Source organism: Stenella coeruleoalba (assembly GCF_951394435.1).
Source record: "Stenella coeruleoalba genome assembly, chromosome: 2".
Classification (NCBI taxonomy): Eukaryota; Metazoa; Chordata; class Mammalia; order Artiodactyla; family Delphinidae; genus Stenella; species Stenella coeruleoalba.
The window spans coordinates 17419238-17433812 of NC_137147.1; the positions used below are offsets into that span (position 1 = coordinate 17419238).

At 41.7% G+C, this 14575-nt stretch overlaps 1 protein-coding gene across 7 annotated transcripts in view; it reads right to left on the reverse strand.

Annotated features, from left to right (window-relative positions):
- FLRT2 (fibronectin leucine rich transmembrane protein 2) overlaps positions 1-14575 on the reverse strand; it is a 106606-nt gene that overhangs the window by 55592 nt on the left and 36439 nt on the right. Inside the window, exon 1 of one of the 7 annotated variants that reach the window (XM_079905883.1) lies at positions 1149-6678. The exons of the other annotated variants lie outside the window; for them this stretch is intronic. The gene's annotated coding sequence lies outside the window, so the exon portion shown is untranslated. Of the gene's footprint in view, positions 1-1148; positions 6679-14575 lie in introns of those variants that run through there. 7 annotated transcript variants of the gene reach the window in all.

Sequence of the window (14575 nt, forward strand, 5' to 3'; positions counted from 1 at the left end):
TGGTACTGTCAAACTATTGTTTTCCTTTCTTTGACCACAAAATATAGAGGCCGGTCTTCTCTAGGGGTCAGTGGCATCCTGTAATGAGCCATGTGAAGCCACCAGCTTGTCATTCAGAGCACTGCTTGCTCTGTTCTAGAATCCTGGAACACCCCATGACTGCTGCTGCCTCCGGACCATCTCCAAACAAATGGGAAGCTGATTTGCATAAACCGCATTTGCATTTTATTCATCCCCTGCCCAAGTCTAGATCAGAATGTTTAATATCATCCCCGCTGTGGGAGGTCTCCTGAATTTAAGGCCATTTGTGGTCAACCATGAGAAGGTCTGGGTTCCAGAGTTGGGTTTATATTTGAAATTAAAAGCAGAAACAAGAGAAGGCCTGCTGCAAGATACAGAGTATGAAAAAACAAAAAGACCAGTTACAGTATAAACATGGCAGAAACCAGAAACCATTGCTGAGGTCTTGCATTTCTACTGATGAGCTAGCAAGTCACCATTCAGGGGCGCCTAAGATGACACCAGGTACTTTACTTGCATTTCCACATTTAATCGTTTTTTACTCCCTGATATACAAGGAAAGTCCAGAAGAAAAAGAAAATCAAAAGGCAGGAGGTTTTCTCAATGTTAAACATCCTCTAAACAGTAGAAGCAAGATTCAAACTTAGTAGTGTCTGGCTGTAACCCCATTCCTTCACCCGCCACCCCAACTCACCTCCCTTCTGCCGACCCCTTGTTTTCTGACATTAGCCCAAAATACAACAGAAAAGTATCCTAGTAAGTGTAAACAAAAACTTCAGCGATTCACTCAGCATTTGAATGTTTTCTTCTCCTTGAAGATTAATCAGACAGAGAAAAACTGTTAACTTAAACTAAATTCTATTTAGGTTTATAAGCCAGATTTTGAGGTGTGTGCGAATGTTAGTTACCAAGAATAAATAGGCTCTATGTCATAATAAACACACACATACGTACATGAACACGTATTTCTTGAGCAAACACAATCCCATTAGAAGGAGAAAACAAAACTACTTGTGAAAACTCTGCAAAAATCCTGCAACATCAACAGCATCTTCCCTGGATCATTAATTCTGGCCTAAATTTGCAACTATCAGGCAAATCAGGCACACTGTCCAGCAGACACCCACCTGCTATTAGGCTGAATGTGCCCGGCATCTTGACATTCTATTGATTCCAATCCAAAGCTTATGTAAAAAAGGCAGCTCAGAGTCCAAAGGGAATTTTAGCCACAAATACTTTGGGAGAAATCCAAACAACTAAAAACAGAAAGAAAGACAAGATGCAAATCTGAGTGACAAAACTGCAACAGCTCAAACCAGACTGGTAGATGCTCAAGAACAAATCTACAAACGACTCAGGCCTCCCCTTTTGATAACTACTGATTTTAAGAAATCCCAATAGCCTCTACGAATCAGGACTATCACTACTGGTGCATGTAGCCACGAAAAGATTTGTTATGACTCCAGGGGTGTTGCTTTCAAAGAGGACTCTGTCAATTTCTGCCCACTAGAGCCCTGTAAACATTCCATAGAAATTTGTTGTACCATAAATATGATCCTAATAATGACAAAGGTTCTTAAGCAGTTCAGATGAACCAGCAACTATATAAAGTGCTTAAGAATACTACATCCTTTAATCTTCAGAACACCCCCACGAGCTAAGAGTTCTATTTCCATTTTACAAATAAGGAAAATTGAGGTTCTGAGAGGTAATTTTCTCCAGGTAGCTGGAGAATGAGACACTAAAGAAGAGAGAGCATCAGGATTCATTTCTAAGTTTTCTGACACCTCCCAGCCTTCCTCCACTCCCAGAATAGCCGAAGCCTAAGTGGGGTGGGTGTATGTCCAATTTCCAAGTCCTGGCACTAGTGGCTTTGGTGGCAGCTGCTTGTTACAGTCAACTTTGCATAAACAGGCTGGCTCTAGTGGTGTCCTTTAAAACCAGAATAATTCTGTCTTTTCTTTAGCCAAGAGAAGACACGCATTTCAAAATCAAAAGTAAATATATATTTTTAAAAGGAAGCAAAGGAGAAACCTGTAATCCCATGGAACAACATGGATTTCAGCCGGCCCCCACTCCCCCCCTCCACCCACTTCCCCACTCCCATTGGCCACTGCACAGCCCCCTCTGACTTCAAAGGCAGCTCCAGGGGGAAGAGAAGCACGAGGTCCATGAGGGCCAGCTGGAAGGGGGACCATAATCCTAGGGAAGGGTGGAGGACGAGTGGAGATTCACTACAGAGGTCGGTCAGCTCAAAGAAAAGAATTCAAAGTGTTTCCAAAAGCTGATTTCTATCAGGACTGCCAGGGCAGATCAGAAGGTATGAGGTTCCAACTGGGAGGGGTGTGCTTCTGTGGCTCAGATCCCAGGTTTGCAGGATGATCCCAGATTTCTGAGTGCCTGGCTGGATTTGAGGGGCAGGGGTGGCCATCCAGATGTCAAGTAGACTCAGTTTATCCCCACCATGACAAGGCAGCGGTATTTCACCCGCCCATAAAGCTGTCTGTGACCCTCAGCATGTCTATAATTTGAAGCAATACTCTTTTACAAGAATGCTCCTGACTTGAGCTATATAAACTAAGTATGTGAAATAACCAAAAAGTTCCTTAAAATGGTTTGTAACATTCCTCGGCCCCATTTTCCCCCAAATTGCTGCAGCGTCTATTTTTTTTTTTGTCCATGATAGGGGTTGGAGGCCCTGCCTGGAAGTCAAGCCAGTGCTTCCTTCCCTCTGCTCTGCCTCTGATTTACAAGGTGACTTCTTAGAGACAGCCACTTAGCCGCCTATTCTTGGCTTACCACCCATCGGTTATCAGTGTTACTGCTGCCATTATTATTCAGAATGATTATGGACTTATGACGATGTGCTCATCGGATAATAACGTATGCAATATGCTTTTACACTGCCTAGCTAACATAGCATGCCTGTGATTTTTGTTCTGCCGCAAGTCAAAAACGCTGCTGCAATGGAATGTTTAGCAGCTTTCTGAACGGTTACATGAGAACTGGGGAAAAAAAAACAGGTGCCAATATACATATTTTTTAAACAGCAAATTGGGTGTACTTTTGTGCATAGATGACAACCAAATAGGTAACACCATACGCAACGTTAGAAATATCTGGCCCTTTCCTTCTCAACTCAGTGTGGCAAACTCTCTAAGGGCAGTGATTGCCATTTGCTGTCCTTGACCATCTCACTCAAGTCCTGTTGACAGTAGGGGAAGTAGAGCAGGCATACAGAAGGCAGGGCATTGCCCTCAGAGGCCAATAAACTGAAAAATAGTATACTGGCTAGAAAGCAGAATCTTGAAGGAGAGCACGGCTGCAGGGAATTAATAAAAAATCCGTACATCTTTTTTTAAAGGCAGCAGCAGTGGGCTGTGACTAGAATTCACCTCTTCATGCATGCACTCACCTCCCTTAGTGTGGACGGGAGTTCTGTAACAGCACTGCGGGAGAAAATGGATTCATACGTCATTTAAAATGAATCATTTCACTTCCTCTCCTCCATTTTTATACATATTGACAAAATACAAAAATACATTTAAAAAAATCGATTCGGCTTTGTAGTTTTCTACACCAACAGCAAAAGGAGACATCAGAATTATAAGATTCGATAGCCTCTGAATAATTATTTAAATGGGGTCACCCACAACAGCATTCCACAGGCCTCAGATTTGCCAACCCAAAATGAAAAACAGGCAATGCATTACAAATCGCTCCTTATTTATTTTGAGATTTGAATTTCTATTTTATTTTTAACAAGAGCTTCACAGTTCGCTGACAAATGTTCTGAGCTATAGTTAGAGGAATAACTGTATGTAAGATCAGGAACACACATGGACAGAGTTGGTTTTTCACTTTTTCTAAACAGAAATACAAAACATGTGGGCACTGTGTGAACTTCATGTCAAGGATTTGAATTGGCCGTCAGAATTTCTGCTCCTCTCTGAGCACAGTGTGTCAATGCTCTTGGAAGGGTATCTGGAGCGCTTTCGAGGGGTGTCTATAATGCCTTTTCTCTGACACAATAGAATATTTCTACCATCAAGCAAGCAATTAGTTTTAATATGAAGAACTGCAAATCTGAAATGCATTTGAAAACAAAATCGACAAATGACTTGTTAGCCTCCTCGCAAAAGGTACAAGCAGCTTGTACTGCTATTGCTTTAGGAATTAGATTTTCAGAAGTTGGAAAACAGTCTTTGGCTTTCCTTGAAAGAATGCTAGAGGCAATATGCTGATTATTTTTCAAAGTAGGAAAAGAAGGTGTTGAAAGCTTTTAATAACACGTAAAATTCTGAGTTTGCAAGCACCAAACACAAGACAATGATAATGTTTTGGCACTTTATAAATGTAAGGCACTCTCTCTACTGTTTGGAGACAGCAGATACTTTTAGACAAATTATAACATCCCTGTCTCTATGCCCAAATAGAGGAAAACAGCCAAATACTTTGAGTCATCAAAAGATAACTATGGTGATGAAAATACAGAGCTCTTGTCCCAAAAGGAAAATAAGAAATCACATATAATTAAAATAGCAGCAAACCTGAAAGAAATCCGAATAACTGAGGGTTTGGTCATGAGTTTCTGAGACTGCCTCTGACAGAGTTTCAAATATAGCACAGATTGCAAGTAAAGAAAGATCATTTTATCTCAAGATTGGTCACTGGTGAACTCAATGGCAGATTATTAATCGGAGGAAGCACAGAATATAAACATACAAGGTCGTGAATGATCTCTTAAAGCCTTAGTGCAAGAAGCATCCTTCTTGCACTAAGAATTTTACAGGCAAGAGAGAATGAAGGTTTACCAAGCTCCTTCAAAGCCCTGTCCCTCCCAGACATTGTGCTAAGCACTTAACATATATTCTTCCCTTTAATCTTCTGGATAGCCCAGCCAAAGAGGTAGTATTATCACTTCTTTACAGATGAACAATTTGACACTCAGACGTGAAGGCGCTTAGCAGTGGAACTATGGCTGGAAGGTGGCTCTCCTGGAACAAAGGGGGCCCCCCATTCTGTCTTCCCTCCTGCACCCTCTCGCTCTCTGCATCTCTTAAAGAGGCTTGAAATTGCTGCTGCAGGTTGTTCATTCATTAGCCCATCTGCCCCATGGGAAGAAGCACAGTCTGGGGCAGGGTTTTCACTACTTGCTGTAAACAACTTTGTTTGGAGACTCAGGGGTCCAAACCATTCATGTCCCCTTACTCCATTTAGTTATGCTTGGTAGGGGATTCTCGTTGTGGGGCCCGATGTGCCCATCCCAGAGCAGAGAGCTTTCATTTCCCCATTTCCAACTTAACTTATACATACTTATGAAAAAGGTGAGTTACCTTTTCTGGAGCTGCAGAACCACTTGATCCATTCTAAAATAATGTTTTGAGGGGGAACCAGAGGTATCGGTAGATATTTGTTGAGTTTGAAGGAATATTTCAATAAGAACAAATTGTCTTCAGCTCCAGAAAATGGGAAACAGGGTTGTAAGTCAGAGTCCCTTGTTCTACCCACACACACTCTGCTCTGAGGTACCCAGAGGTATCAGAGGTAGAGATTCAAAATTTACCTTCAGCCTGTTTTAGGCCTAAGGACTGTACAGGATCATCTGGGTCCAGGTTTCAAGATCTCAGTGCGATGGTAAAAGCCCAGGAGCAAAGCCTGGGAATAAACAACCTTCAGATGATGAAGGTTGGGTCCAGGCTGCCGAACTATTTCCTTGGCAATCACAACCACCTATTACAGGCTCTGCCAGTATGGCCATATTCACAAGTGTGCCCATTAAGTATATCTGAAAACTTAGTAAATAAAAGCCAAAGTAAAAATATTTGCTGACCTAATGACCGTAAGTCTTTTCTGCTGAGTCAGTAAGACTAAGTATGAGTGGTACCCAGAGATATTGAGTCACTAAGACTAAGTATCACTAAACGAGGGTGGTACCCAGAGATCAATTTCAGTGAAAATGAATCTTGGTGGTGTTGGCCGTGACCTGGTCTGCTCTTAAAAAATGGCCAAGGCCTTTGTTTCCTACCTTACCCAGCATGTCTTGGGTAAATTTTTTCCAAAGTAGACTAAAGAGATGCAATTCACAAACAGTGGAAAAATATTCCATTTGGAAGAAAAACTATTTGGGAAGCCAACACATTGGTCAACAGGGAGGTCTTAGATTCCTCACAAGTCTCATCAAAATAAAGTTCTGAAATTTAGGAGATGGTAGTTGTATCCACATGAGAAACACTGGAACAGTTTTCCACGTGAAGTGATGGCTTAATAGGAGCAGTGTAGCTAGATTCCTTTGCACTCTAAAAAAAAAGAAACCCTTTAATTTATTTCAGGAATAAAAGTGAATGCAGCTCTGGCAAAATGCAGCATAAAGGGAAAAAAACGAGTGAAAGATTTAAAAAAGGCATCTTCAATTTCTTTCTAACACAAGGATCTTCCAGAGGTTCAAGACACAAGTTAACAGGCAATACCACAGCTTCCGCCAACCTCTCTTTGTCTAGAGATCATTTTTGACCCCTTGGTATTAACATTTGTAAAAGAACCAAGACTGTCCTGGCTTTCTATAGCATGAAAGGTTGCCAGGTGAAAAAAACATAATACAAATAAGGCATGGGACCTATGCATGCCAACAAATATTCAGTGTTTATCAGAAAATCAAATTTAACCAGGCATCCTGTATTTTTATTTATTATATCTATTAACCCTCTAATAGAACAATCAAGCAGTCATGAGCAAATTCTGAATGAACTATTTTTGAGCTGGTTAATGGTGCAACCAGAGGTCCTTAACCGCTATTGTGCTTCATGTTTTCCTGGGAAGCTCTTTGAAAATGCAGACTCCTGGGACCTTCCCCTAGAGGTCAGTTCTCCTATGGGCCAAATATCACTGTGCTTACAAGTTTCCAGGAGAATCTTGATGCACACATATTTGAGAATGACTGTGTTAACCCAGACTAATAAAAATAAATGTGGAAGACACAATAAGCCAGATTTCTTTGATGGCTCAAATCACTCCATTAGGCCTTTAGAGGTGACTCGGATGTCCTGAATCTTAAGGTAGTGTGAACTTGAGAACATCAAAAGGAGATAACGTCAACCCAAATACTGGTTAAGAAAATATTGTCACGGACCACTTCTTCATTACCCACATGAGGACACTGCGGGAGAACCACTCATTCTAAAATTGTAACCCAGAAGCACAACCAAGTATAGAATCTCTGACACCTGATGCCAGAATTCACCCCATGTTGTCATTTCTAAACAATTCCTCCTTACATCCTGTTTCTTGAACAGCTGAGAGAGTTGGCACACCCAACAGAAGGAGCTGAGACATTCTTCTACCCTTAGCTAATGTGCGAACTCCTTTGCCACCATGTAACCGTCCAATCACAGTATAACATAACGACATCCACATTTGAATCAGGAATTATCTCAACAGATGTGAGCTGGGTCTTCATTGTATCAGTAAATGCTAACATAGCATTAAAAGTGAGTAAAGAAAAATCGGACTTTTCTTCATGGAAAATAAAGCTCAATGACTTTTTACTTCCAAGGACATGCTGTGTGTGTGTGTGTGTGTGTTTGTGTGTGTGTGTGTGTGCGCGTGTGTGCGCGCACGCACGTGCGTGTGCACACACGCGCATGTGTGTTGCCTATAAATGGGCAGGAATGTTTCCTTCTCTTACCATCAGCAGAATTTCTTCTCTGGGGCATAATAGCCATTTACAATAGCTCCACACACACAGCCTTGCATTCACAATAGCTCCACACACACAGCCTTGCATTTACAATAGATAAAAACTTCTCTCCCAGGGAGGCTATGTTCGACAATCCTGGGTTGCTAACTATGAGATACAAATGACCAAGAGGATGAGCCAGCCAAAGAAAGATGTTAACACAGAAACTGTGGCTAATCAGTAATTAGAATGGCCAAGAACTGGAAAGCTAGAACTGAAGCATGGGTCTGTATGCAGCAGGAATTCAGGAGAGTGGAAAGTAAGCATGAGCGTTCTCTCTTGAGAGTTACTCAGACTTGTGTTCAAACTCGAGTTCCATCTTGTCTGGCCCTGAGATCTTGGGCAGGTTACTCAAACTCTCTGTGCCCCTTAGCCATCTGGAAAATGTAAGTAACAGCAGCAAACTCAAAGAGCTCCTTTGATGATTAAATAAATTAGTGTGTGTGAACTACCCACCACAGCGCATGGTACATGCTCACTAAATGGCAATAATGAGATGCAAGAATGCATATTTCTGTGGGCCCAGTGGGTCAGCCCATCACCATGTATTTGCCAGTACTTAGGCACAGACTCTGTGCCTAGCTACATACAGGATGAATGAGCAATAAAAGAATATCAATACCTACTTCCTGTCTGCACATAACTGTCTTATAATCCATGTACCAATATACGCTTAATAGCAACTCCTGCCATGACCCTGGGACCTGATTAACTGATGTTGATAATACAAAACATTGTAAGACACATTGCCCTGCCCCCATGTCTTGGCTGAGGAAATAACACACACCTGCTGGAGAAGTTAATGAAAATGACGGTTGAATAACAATAAAAGGACAACATAAAAGTACAAAGGGCAGTAGATGAATCACTGATGAGCAGTCAGACAAGTGGTATAACTGATAACACCATCCATGAGCTCAGAGAAAAAGGGAACTGCCGTGAGTTAAAGCAGTCTGGGAATTCTTCATGGAAGATAAGCCACTTGAGACTGGCCTTGAAAGAACAGTGGGATTTAGATAAGCAGAGAAGAGGAAATCCTAGATTTATGATACAAGAAAGTCACAGAAATGAGAAAACACAGGGCTAAGTGATGACTTAGAGATACACAGTACATTAGCCATGCTGTTTGCAGCATTGAATGCCAGGCACAAAAGTTGGACCATTGCTATTGAGGCCGGTGGTTCTCAACATTTTATTGTTTGTCTCACCACTATACAGCTGTCAGGTAATAACAGTGATCATTCTCAAGGCTCCACTCAAAAGGATTTGGGGTTGCATAAATAAGACTGATTGTAGATTATATAAAGTCCTAGTAAGCTGGCACTAGCAATCCCCCCCCGAACTCCAAACACACACACACACATACACACACACACACACACACACACACACACACACACACCCCGACACAATTTCACTGACTGCAAAACAATCGTCTCTTGACACATGGTTTACATGGCTGCCTTGGGACAAGAGCCTCTAAGAGCTTTAGCAGCCAAATCAAGAGACACTTGATAAGGAAAGAAGGTGCTCTCCACGTTCTTCAAACATCAAGTGCACTGGGTCAGAGGAGGAGAGTCCCTCTATGGCTCTGCTCCAGTGGCCTCCCCCAGCCCACCTTGTTACAATTCCTCCCACACCACCATGGGAAGAAAGTCAAGGAAATATTCAACACCAGATGAATAATGATTACATTTGATTCTCATTTTTGGAATCAATCTTTGATACAGCTTTTACACATGTCAGTGGGAGGGAAGAGCCCAGGGATTAGATAAACCATTTCTCCTTTCTTATGACCACATCCACCACCCCATCCATTGGGTTATACTATTTATTTATTTATTTATTTATTTATTTATTATTATTTTTTTTTTGGCGGTACGCAGGCCTCTCACTGTTGTGGCCTCTCCCGTTGCGGAGCACAGGCTCCAGACACGCAGGCTCAGCGGCCATGGCTCACAGGCCCAGCCGCTCCGCGGCATGTGGGATCTTCCCGGACCGGGGCACGAACCTGTGTCCCCTGCATCGGCAGGCGGACTCTCAACCACTGCGCCACCAGGGAAGCCCGGGTTATACTTTTTAAACTGCCAACTATGGACCACTGAATTAAAAAGTCATAATAGGTACTATTTGGCCATCTAATATTTCAATATCCTCCTTACCCCACAAAGTTCTTTATAGTTTGTTAAAGTTTCTGAAACTAATATATAAGAGGGTGATAATTTCCATTTTAAAAGAAATTCTAGAATATAAAAATGTTATAGCAGATCGAAATATAAACACATTATAGCCGACCCTGAGCTAACATCATGTTGATTCTTAAAATCATGCACGCTTCTGAGAAAAACCTTAGCAGATAGCATCCTGTGATAAAAATAAAAGTATATCCATTTTAAACAACTTCAGCCTTGAGCAAATCAGATGAAGAAAAGCCCTGGGTTCCAAATCCTTAGGATGTCACCAGGGCCCAAGATACACTGTAATCACCTTACACCCCCCAAAGCCAGTATCACTGAGAAGCATAAACAGATACTTTCTTAAGATAGAAGTCTTACAAACACTTGAAGCAACAAATGCTTTAAAATCTAAACTCCTGATTCATGGCAGACTACAATGAAAATAAGTATAATGTAACATATTAAGACACCAGAGCTGTTTTCAAAGAAATAATGAAAATTTAAGGGAAAACACAAGCATAAAGAATTCCTTAAAACCATGCACTTCACCCTTTGCTCTTTCAGTAACTGTATAAATTAGAGCATATCTATGCAATGCTTTTTAAAAAAAAAAAAAAATTCTAAATATGAATTCATTTAGCTGCTTCCAATACTGTGGTCAGGTTCAGGTAAAAAAGTACAACTATGAATCCTAATGCCTAAAATGAAAAGAGTTCAGTTATTACATGTTCAATTTTGTATGTATCTACTCAGTTATTTACAATATCCTCACGTAGATTCTAACCCGGAGCTGGAATTTGAAACCTACGAAAACCAAGGGCTTTCATCTTCAATATTCAACACAAACTTGGCATCAGAACAAGAGAACATCTTTGAAGGAGCCAAGGTATAATTTGGGACAAAAATGACAACTCTACTCTCCTGGGTGATGGCTGTCAATACCGGAAGCTAGAGAATGGTGATGGTGGCAATACACAGTCTTATGTGGTGTGAAAGCTTGTCACTTTCTGTTCCTGATTTTTTACTAAGGTTGAAAATGATATATCCATCTGGAGAAAGCCTGTTTAAAGAATATGGTGGTAGATGAAATGGACATACCAACATCCTATCAATACCACTAAGACTGACTCTCTGTCACATTTAATTAGCATGATCCCAAAATCGAACTGGTCAAAACTTTTATAAGAAAACATCTCGGTAATGGCAGCACTTGTGATGATTTTATCGCTAATGCAAAATCCTTCCAAAGGCACTGAAAAAAAAAAAGCTTTAATAACATTATTTTAGGATTGGTATCCTGCCATTGTCTCACTGGTGTGCAGCAAGATAAATGTATTTTTTAGCAGCTCTGATAAAACCATAACAAACTGGTAACCAAAGGGCCCAGTGACAAAATAAACCTCATCTGAAATTCTTAAAACACACTCCTTAGTGTGACTGCCTGCAGAGTTTTATGAGAACTCGGTAGCGTACTCACAATTGTCCTGGTTCCTACTGGTTCCTTGTCTCTAAGGTTTATCTCTAAGGGCCAAGTTAAGTGCATCTTGGGTGGTGTTCACTGTAGGAAATGATGTCTTCCTTCTGCTGCTCTTGTGCTGCTCTGGTCCACAGTCCCAGCACAGAGGACTGGGTTCCACCCTCCTCCTTGCCCCTGCTGCCATTTCCTGGTCAGCTCAGGGAACCAGAGGGGCTCAGTTGTGCCCTTCTCTCCATCCTAGGCTAGAAACCTGCATTGACACAGGTCTCCTTAACAACAGCTGGTCAGCTGTCAAGGACGTGGGGTAATGACGGAGCTGCTTTGGGCAGACACAGCTCCTCTTTTCTTTCTAGAGGAAACCAAGAACAGTGCCCAAGAACAAAATGATAACCACCTCTACTGGCTTAAGTGCCTTCCTTTGGTCTCACAGAGCCCTCAATAGTTTGTCACAACGTCCAAAAGGTCCACCATGAATATATTCCTTTTCTTCCGTGAAGAGTTGCGGTTGCTAAGAAATTACTATCACAACGTTACTACTTATCATGATAAGGTTTACTCATTAATTAGTATCAGAGCTGGAATTTCTAAGATAAAGGCTGACCTGAAAATCCTTAAGACACTAGGGTAAGAGGGGATGAGAGGGGATGCAAGGAATGAGAAGCAGAGAGAAATGGTTAATATATACCAGGCACTGGGCTAGACATACATACCATGTCCATTAATCTCTAGGCTTCTCCATTTTACAGACAATGAAAATGGATTTCAAAAGGTCAAGTAACTAAGAGGAGAGCCTAAGAATAGGAGGAGTGAGCATCCAAGGTAGGGCTCCACAGTGAGCGTCCTCATTAATTAGAGGGGAGGGCAGGACCAGAACACGGGATCCCTGAGGAAGTTCATGGAAACAGAAAAGACAAAAGAAACGACAGGTAAACTAAATGTGAAGCTCAGTCCCCGTCTTTTGTGCCATTTGATTCAGAGTTGCTCCAAGCTTCCTGAACATGGTCCATTTTTCAGGGAAATCCCCATCTATATTTATATAAAGAAGGAAAATTAAATTCAGTTGGAAATACACCTAGCAATGACCACTGTCTCAGTCCTAATGCCTCCCTCACACATGGTTGTTAAGGTTTTCCAATCACCTTTTAATTTCAGCATTCATCCTCCTTACAATAGCCCTTTCCATTATCCAAGCAGGGCAAAGAAACTCTTTACTTTTCAGCAGGAAACTGAGTGACCAACCTAGGGCAGACTTGGAACAAAAACCATGTTTTCTGCCTCAAAGACCCACATTCCTCCTCCGGCACCCTCCTTCCCCAAGTCAGCGAGGTTCTACAAATAGAGACAGTGTTTGCTGCCTTCTCACTTCCTTGTCTTTATTTGTCCCCTGATGAAACAGGATAAGGGGCAAATTCTCAAAGAACCCACCATGAGGAAGATAGAGATGGCTAATCTCCAAGTAAGTAGTGAGACTCCTTGCTCTGCAGAGGAACTGTGCAAGTCTTCGGCAACCCACCTGCTGGGAGGAAGGTAAGCCATGCTGTCGTAGAACTTAACCGAGCTGGATGTTTCCCTGATCTCTATAGGAAAACAAAATGCACTCATAAGTCCTTTGCCCTATGCTAGACCCCATTCTAAGTGCTTTACAGATATTAAGTCATTCAATTCTCACAACAACCCTATGAGTAGGTACTGGGATTGTCTGCATTATACAGAGAAAGATACTGAGGCAGAGTGATAAAGACCTTGCCCGAACTCCTAGGTAAATAAGTGACAAAGCCAACGTATGAGCCCAGGTGGGGAGTCTGGCTTTGGAATCCATGCTCTTAATCCATATAGTATGGCAATAGGGCAAACATGCATATGACACATACACAGTGTATGTCTTCCTAGAAAGTTCCATTCTGGTCTAACAGAGGAAGTGTGTAGAAGGAGGTCCAAACGACCTTTGGAGTTTCTATTATGTGCAGGTACCATGGTATGATGGAAATACCATGATGTTCAAGACACTGCCCAGGTGCCCATGGGGTTCTGAGGGGACGTGTCAAACATGGCAGCTGACCCGGGGCTGGTTGCAAGCAATTCTGCAAAGCTCAAATCCAATATCCTGCTCCCAACTGATGGATGTGTTTGCACACACCTCCTCTAGCTCCTTTGAAAAAGATTACCACTGAGCCAGGCAGCAACACATTTTTCATTTTAAATAGGTTCCAATAGATGTGTCCTTCCTCCAACTTTCAACGACACTAGCTGAATCATGAGAAATTTTGGTCACCTGTGGAAACTATTTTCATTACTTTCTAGTCCCAACACAAATATTAATATTGCTGAAAGTTCTGCACTGTATTACCCTTCATCTGGCAGAAACGGACTGTTTTTTCATCATGACTGATTCACAAACGACCAAACTGAAAAATATTTACGCTTGCTTCATTCTGGGAAGCTGATACACTGAAGAGGTCTGTTCCTTTTCAGTCATGCCAAAGATTTGATAGGATGCAATACTGCAACTGTTTTTCTGCCACCAGATGACATTTTTTCTCCCTGCAACTAGGCCAGGAATATAAACCCTGAAGAGTATACCACACATATTTGGATCAGCTACTGAACAATACTGCATATTGCATTTTCCCAAATGCTTTCACCAAAATAGCAGCAGAAATCCTCATCTTACACACACACACACACACACACACATACACACACAATCATGGGAGTGGTGAGGATGGCTCTCTTAGGATTAGACTTGAGAATTTACCAAGTGTTATCTTCTGGGCTGAAAAATCAAAATGATCCTCTGGATTCCTTCACAAAGCCCTTTCATTCTTGAAGAACTGCCCCAACTTCAGTCTTGAATGTAGTAATAATGCGTGGTATTCATTCAGTGAATACCTTCTTCCTTGACCCATGAGTGAGTGGCTCATCAGCGCACTCAAGCCCACAGTACTTTGATGTTTTTCCCTTTAATACATGTAGAGACTATTGTTTGTTGACTCGTGCACACTCTTTAGGGTCCTCAACCAGAGTGAGTTGGGCACGTGCCAACAGGAAAGTGGATCTCTGTCCAGGTACATCCAACTTTGTCTTCTAATCTGCATTGTATGAGTCATCAGGATAATTCATGAGAAAACTACCGCTGGCACAGTAGCATTTGCAAATTTCCCTAAA